Below are 8575 nucleotides of genomic sequence, written 5' to 3'. Positions count from 1 at the left end.
TAGAGATTATCTAGCTTATATATGAAGAATTCCAGTGAGGAAAAAGATAACCACCTCTTAGGGAAACCCACCACTTCTTGATGTAGTTCATTCCACTTTTGGATAGTTTTCATTGTTAGGAAGTTCTTCCCATTTGTCAAGCCTAAATTTGGTCTCTGCAGCCTGTACCCATTGCTTCTACTTTTGCCTTCTAGGACTTAAGACAAGAGTGATCCCCTTTCCACATGACGCAGTCCTTCAGATAAAGATGGCTGTAATGTTTCCAAGAAGCTTTCTCTGTTCCAGGATAAACAGCCCAGTACATAGGAAGTTCCCCAGTTCTTTACCATCCTGGCCTTCCTTCTCTGGATATATTAGAGTACTTTTTAAAATATGGTATCCATAGTTGAACATAATACTCCAGAGGTTTCATTAGGACAGAGAATAGTAAGGATCATGGACCTCCCTCATTCCTCATTGAATAAGATCACATCTTTTTTGGAGATTTGGCTCAGAGACAGCTTGCAGTTTACATTTGTGCTTCATGGTCCAGCTCAAGCCTTTTATGAACATCCCAGATCCCACTGATAACTTCTTTCTCTAAACCCTTACAGCATTTATCACATGCTGATTTACACTAATCCATCTTTCTGCTTCATGGCACTGAAGAGTATGTTTAGACTCCTCACTCTCCCTCACCCCACACATCCAATCAGTTGTCAGATCTTATCATCTGTATTTCCACAACATATCTTTTCTCTACTTGACACAGTGACTACCTTAGTCCAGGTCCTCATTACATCTCTCCCAGATCATTCCAGTTGGCCTCACTGCATCAAGTACCCATCACTCCAATTTAGCCTCCACATAGCTGCCTTGAGCTTAGATATGACTATCTCATTCCCCTACTCGGTAACTTCCAATGACTCCTCTCTAGTGATTCTAAGATAAATTATAAACTTTGGCTCCTCACAACCTGGACCCAACTTGTCTTTCCAAATTCTTTGGACATTTTACTCACAATACCCCCACACCCCCTGCCCAACATGCTCACTCTCCAAACTAATCTCTGTCTTCATCACATGGGCCTCTGCATCTCCTGTTTCTGTGCCTTTTCACTAGACATCCCCTGTGCCTACCTAAGATACATTCCTCCATAGTCCCCTCAAAATTTGCTTCTCTTCCTCCAAGCTGCAACTCCAGCACTACCTTCTACATGATCCCCTCCAACTACTAGTGCTTTCAATCCCAAACTACTTAGTATTTGCTTTGCATTTGTTAACATTTTTTATATTTCTAAGTACATATAATATAGCATAAGTATATCTAAATGTGTATGTGTATATGTATGTACATACAGAGACACACATTTGTCCTCCCCCTTAACATGTAGGCTCTTCGAGAGAAAGAACTTTAATTCTTTGATGCCTCAGAACCTGGCTAGGAGCTTAATAAAGGTTTGTTGATGGATGCCAGCAGAATGCAAGCATTGGCAGACTCTACCTAGCTAAAAAGGCAAAGTATGGTCTCAATATCAGATTTGTCTGCTATCTGAAGATCTGCTTAGCAAAGTACAGAAAGGCTCATCACTTAACCCTTAAGGGATGAATTCTTAGTCATGGCATCCTATAAAAGACATGAGAAAATACAATATTACCTTCATTCCTGTGTAGCTCCCTTCTGCTTCAAGGATGGTGGCAAATTGTTGGAATGGTGGAATAGAGAGTGCTACGAATTACATGTTTTTAGATCATCTATAAGCATTAATTTAATGTTGATTTTCAGAAAGTGAGATAACCTTGTTCACCAATCAAATAGATAATCTATTACAGGAGGAACTTAACTATATTGATATTGACATCTTTGCTTTCAGTGAAAAAACCAAGAGACAAATTGCAGCTAAACAGAAGGTTGACTCATGTCCTCCTTGAAGAGGCAAAAGTAAGTTCTTCGATGGAGTTAGTTTTATCATATTCCTGAAGGCAACAAGAGGCATCATTTCATGGGACACTTAGTCATTTGTTTTGCACTGCTTAGGACAAGCATCAACAAAAAAACCACCATGAAAAAAATTGTAGCATTGGCTGTTGCAGAGGATGAAGGGGTTCACCTGTGAAAAGCTGGGCAAGATCCTTCAGATCAAGGCAACGTATACATTGATACTTTGTTGTTGTTGTGTTCTTCATTGCTGAAGAAGACCATGCCATCAGAGGAGTGATGATGTAACTTGCACTTGACTTTGTTTTGAGTGAAGGAGGGTGCAGGTCACCAGCCTCACTTCTCCTCCAGAGCCATCTGAATCCAGTGACCAGATATTCGTCAGGATGACTGGAGATGACCCAGGATGCACTGGAAGACTTTGGGCCCTTTAGGCCAAGGTCTTTGCAGGGACTCACTTAGGGTGAGGCAACGCCCATTCATTGAATAGGCCTGTTTAAGAAACAGCTAGGGCATGGCCCCTTTAATGAGGCCAAGAAAAAGAAACACATCAGGCTGGGAAGGAAACAGCAACAGTTACTATTGATAATCACTCTAAAACCAGGAGGGTCCAGAAGAAAGTGGACACTGGGGAAGACTATGGTTCAAGATTAAGAAATGAAAGAGGCCAGAGATTGGTAGACTAGTCAGTTTCTTTCTTTAAGCAAGTTGGAAGGCCCTGGATACAGCATCAAACAGTTTTGCAGAAAATGAACAAGCTTGCGTGTTATAAAATGTTTGTTTACTACAGTTCAACCTTGGGCCCTTTTCCCATCATTTAAGTGAATGGGAACCACACAGGTAGGTGGTTGAGTATGCACATTTCAAGAGGGAAGAGGACACAATCTAAGGTGACCAAGAAACATGAGATTCAATGATTAGATGGAGAAATGGGGAATAGGAAAATATCTCTCTATATGCCTTGGAGCCCACTCTACCATTCTACTAACTTGGAAGGAACTCTGGGGAGCTATTGCAATCCTATTCATAGCAGGACATGAGTCAATCTAGGAAGCAGTCAGAGAGCAGAATCGAAGGTATTTCCCACCAACAGAGAAGTGATTAAGGAAAAGCAGCTGTGAGAGTCATCAGTACCCTGAGTCTCAAGTTTTCCCCACTGACTGGATATTGGCCCTTTGGGAGGTCATGAATGAGAAAGCATCTGAGGGACACTTACTAGTTACCAGCGAGTAACTATCATCGATGAGGTCTGACTCAAAGTACCTGAACCATAGAACTTCCTGCCTATGAACTGGTTCAAGGGCTGCCTTGGTTTGGGAGAAGCAATAGACATGCAGTTCATGTGGTGGTTATTGTAATATATTTGACTGCATTCCTTTTGAGTATTTGGTTATAAATAAGGAAGTATATACAGTTAAACCATTCCTGCTTGATCATTGTCCTAGTGTGACTTTATTAAAACATATTAACAGAAGAGGGCAAACTCAAGAGTTCAATAAATTAAATCCACACACTTCATCCATAGATTACCCTATAAGAATGTGCTGCTACCTAAAAAAAAGAACTGGCCCAGAGGAAAGAAGTGAACATTTCTCTGAGAACCATGGAGAACATCAGTGATGGGAGACCTACATAGGCACTGAATTGAGAATGGGATTGCCAGTGCCTGGTTTTTATTATTGAAAAGTATGCAAGTGACCAGAAGTGCCTTCTAGTGGCTAAATACTTATTAAGCATCCAGTTATGGTGCTGAATGGATATAAAGTTTCGATAAGCTATGGTCTCTTACCATCACAGAACTTACAGAAGCAGATAATAATGCCTGACTGGCTTTGCAGTTTCATCATTGAGTATTCCTTCCATTGACAGTTTACAACCCATACAAGTCTTTGCATTCTGAGTAATTATTATTCATATTCTTCCATAAATTTGCTAAGAGGACCTACTTAACATACTAAAATCTTTCCTTTAGGTCTTTTTACCTAAAGGAGATTTCTTGCAGAAACTGGGCTGTCTGTTATGCTTTACTCTAGCCGAAGAACAGTTCACTGTAACAAATCATTCATCTTCTCAGTGATATCTCTCAGGCCATTTTTTTTTTCACTTTAAAGAAGCTTTTAATTGATGGTTCTAGGAAATGTTCCACTGATCTGTGTTCTGAAATCTATCTCCATCGGTATTATCATTTTTTTAAATTTTATTTTATTTTTCATTTTTAACACAGTTCATATCACATAAAACAATCCCAGTTTTTGGTCAGGTGATACTACTTTTTAAAGCATTTACAATATAGACCACAAAAGAATTTTTTTTAAACATTAACCAACTGAGACACAAATAATATCTATGTATGCTAACTTCACAAGCCCTTGACCTAATTGTCTCCACAGTATTACTAAGTATTACAGGACCCTAACATTGTTGTTGGTCTAAAGTCCTAAGCCTAATAGCTTAATTTTATACTTAACCTCGGATGTCCTACCAACAATCTATAATTTGATAGATCTGGTATTGCGCTTACAAACCTTTTGGCTATAGGAAATTGTCACTAAGAGTAGGGACATTGCAGGGAACCAATATCTTCCCAACTTCATTTCAGTTCCAGGCAGGAGTAGATTGTCAACTTGCATTGTCAGGTTTAAAATCTGCCAAGTGTCGGTGGGTCAGGCCATTTCTTACATGCAGGTCCTCATTATACCCATCCTGTATCTCTTCATCTCTCTTTACATCACCTACAACTTTGATTTCCCAAAGCTTGTAGTGTTCTAAGATTTACAACCATGTAGTACCATTAGAAGAACTCACGGATCATTGGCAGCAAATATCCCCAGAGCCAGAACTAGTATGGGATAACTAGGGGTATACCACAGGCAGGGATATGGGGAGAAGGATATCATTTCTACCCCAATGCAGAAACTCCCTCTCCTTGCCAAGGCTGAAACTTTTCATAGAACCAAGACCTTCACACCCTCTCTGGGAACTGCCTTTCAAAGTTTCATGGCACTAACTAGCCTAGGGACTCACATAGAGTAGGTCATTTGGGACCAGCATGGGATCAGGGATGGAAGAGGGATCAGTGAGATGAGAATTAGTGAGATGGTAATGGAGATGTCTAGTGAGACCCTATCCTACTCCCACAGTAAACTTTATGTATATAATGAGGATATTATTGCATTATAGTGTGTGTGTATATGCACATGTATATGTATGTACATATGCACACATTTATGTATATGAGGGTATTATTGCATTATACTATATATGTGTGTGTGTGTGTATGTGTGTGTATACATATACATATACACATATTGGTTGATTGGTCGTTGCCCTTCGTTCTCAACGAGGACCAAAATGACATCACCATGATAAAGTCAAGTTTCAATGTGTCCAAATGTGGCTGATCAGACCAATATGAGCTCAGAATGCCCTACCACAGATTGGGCACAGATAGTCCTTGTAAACATTTGGGGTGGTTACGCCAAATACGCACATTTTACGTTCCCTTTGTGCTGTTTCAATTCTGCTTTGCTTATAGAGCACAGCACCTTTTCTTATGTGGGCACACCATGCTGAGCAGTCCTGTGCCAGTGTTTCCCACGTCGTACAATCAAATCCAAAGTTCTTGAGAGGGACCTTGAGAGTGTATATAATGAGGGCATCATTGCATTATGGTATATGTGTATATATATACACACATACGTTTATGTGTGTGCATATATATACATAGGTATGTATATTATATACATTTATATATCATACATACATGCACAGTCTATAGAAGGCTGCCACAGAGATAGGAAGACATGAATTCAAGCCCTGCTTCTGACACAGAGTAGTTATATATCTTCCACCCTGATCCCACCAGAGTCCTTCCTCCTTTGCTTCAGCCTGCCTGCCGCCATCCTACCATATACCAGAAGGCCTAGAGGAGAACGCTTTCCCCCAAGTCTAACCTGCTCTGACGTTAGATCCTAGTGGGATCTCCCCTTCCCCTCAATGTTCCTACCAACACATCATTTCTTTTCCTCCTTTCCAATTTGACCCTTATTATCTCCTTACCCCTTCTATCTTACCTTTAAGCCATTCCTCTGTGGATTACCAGACCTTTTCTCTACTCTGCTTCTGAACTCTTCTCTATGTGTAGTTTTCTCTAATTAATGAACTCCTTCCCTTAAGGTGAGTTCCTTGAGAGCAGAAACCATCTTGCTTTCCTATTTCTAGTCCTAGTGCTTGGCACATAGGAAACACTTAATAATTTTTTTTTTATTCATTCAGCCCTGTCCAGTTGGAAAGGCACCAAGTGTTGGCCTAACAAAGAACTGTGCATGTCTATCAGGGACTGGCCTGAGTTCAGTGAAACTAATCATTGGGTTGGCTATAGGGTGATATATTTTTTGGTTGCAAAAACTCATGAATATCGTTGTCTGGATTATAAGGGCATTGAAGTCTATTTCATTGGAGAAAATAGTCATATTGAGGAAAGGATAGATCTCTGAAATATGTAAAAAGTACAACTTTATTCAATGTTTACCACTGACAACCATTGCAAACCTATTTTTACCTTAGGAGATAATAATCATGGATTGCTATTCCAAAAATTTCATGGCCTCTGACCAAACTTCTAGTCATGAACCCCTTTGAACTTAGCTAAGGCTGGTCCTTGGATGGCATCTACACAGGTCACCTGACCATTTTAATACAGTCTGAGATCATACCACTGAAAATTTATTCAATGTCTATAATGTCAGTAAAATTATTACTGAGAGTTAGATGATGCTCTTGGAGTCAAGATAGATAGAGGAAAGGTTATGTGAATGAGGGTGCTGTAAGAGCCATGTTTGAAATGAAAAAGGAAATGACTCCAATACAGGAAGTGATCACATCCTCTGAGTGTGATGAAGCAACATGCAGATACACAGTCACTTCATTACATCTTGTTACATACAGAGAGTGGAAGGGAAAGTGGGAGGGGCAGAGGGAGATCATCTCATCTAATACCTTTATTTTAAAGATGTGGAAACTGAGGCTAAGTGACTTGGCCAAGGTCACACAGAATAGCAAATAGCAGAGACAATATTCAAACTCAAGTTGTCAGATTCCAAAACTAGTAGTCAACATATTTCCAAAATATTTATCTTAGGCTCACACCTGAACAAAAGTCTCCCAGGTATCTGTGAAGCCCTGCTGACTTGTTTTTCAATAAATTGGTCCCCACTCCTTACTGCTAGCAGGGCTAGGCCATCTGAATTCTATTAATTGCTTCCTCCTTCCAGGCAATAGGCAGTGTGCCACTCAGATGGTCAGCATCACCTGCTGAGTCTTTTTGAGACTGGAGGGGAAAAACCCTTTCCAATTATCTTCCCAATTGCCATTCTCCTCTTCAACTTCTCCTGAGCCAAATTAAGACCAGGCAAATCATTACCCTTAGATTCAGAGGGATTCTAAAGAAAGCACTAGCATCAGGAGGTTCAAGTCTTAAACACAAGAGGATAAAGGGTCAAAACATAAAGGTTTTGAATTCCACTAACTGTTAGAACAACAAAAGTTCCTCCAATACACAGGAATGCTCTTCTGTTCAACTGAGAATGTTCTCTCTCTCTCTCCCCAGCCAAAAATTCCCATCACACTTCATTTAAACCTGTTCTTTGTTGCCCATCACACTTTGCATCATACTGGCATATAGGTTTTCCCTCTTATCCCTTCTCCTTCCCCACCCCCACAAGTAAAATGGAATGAAATGAAAGGAATGAAAAGAAAAATCAGTGTCAATGAATTTTTACTGAATTATTCCACAATTTCAAGCCGGAGAGTGTTTGTTAGATATTCAGTTATTTCCGTTGCTGTCCCTTTCCTTTTTGTTGCTTCTTTCTTCCTTTTCTCAATCATTGTAGCCTCTTCTATTGACCCCTGCCTTCTTCTGATCACTGCTACCATCTCCCTCTTCTGCTCTTACTTAAAAGTTTTTTTAATCAAATATATTTTGTTTTTTTGTCACCTTCCCTTGTAAGAAAAATAATTTGAAAAGGGATGGGAAAAGCAGCTCAAAATTAACCAACAGGTTAACTGAGTCTGATGGTATATGCAAAATTCTATACCTCTGCAAAGAAGGAAAGGGAGTACATTTTCTCCTTAAGCTTGATCCCTATAATTACCTAGCATTCAGCTTAATTTTTGTTCTTGTTGTTTTTTCCATTTTCATTATTCTACTCATTGACTATTCTTCTCCTGGTCTTCTCATCCTTTTCTGTATTCTTCAGGTTCAGTGTTTCTTAGAGTTCAGAAATAATTCTTTTTAAGTTCACATAATACAGTTTGTTTAGCTATTCTTGGATCAATGTGGATCTATTTGGTTTTGAGTTTCTTACTACCGCAGAAAGTGTTACTGTCAGTATTTGGGGGTAGATTTTCTGTCCTTTTCCTCTTTTGAGGTAGGTGCTTAAACAGTGGGATTTCTGAGTCAAAGGGAACAAACATTTTAGTCATTTAGCATAATTATGAATTAGCATCTATTACATATGAGCCTTTTGTGCATTCGCATCCTGCTCTTTTTTGTTGGTTTATTCTGATATTCAAACTCAATTTGATATCACTATCCAGCTTCTAAAGAAGCTAGATGATTCATGGATTAACAGGGTCCTAAGTTTGAATATGGGGCTTG

The sequence above is a fragment of the Notamacropus eugenii genome, chromosome 2 (genome assembly GCF_028372415.1).
Source record: "Notamacropus eugenii isolate mMacEug1 chromosome 2, mMacEug1.pri_v2, whole genome shotgun sequence".
In the NCBI taxonomy this organism is placed as follows: domain Eukaryota; kingdom Metazoa; phylum Chordata; class Mammalia; order Diprotodontia; family Macropodidae; genus Notamacropus; species Notamacropus eugenii.
The sequence above is the reverse complement of the archived record's forward strand: the minus strand, read 5'-3'. Positions refer to the sequence as shown.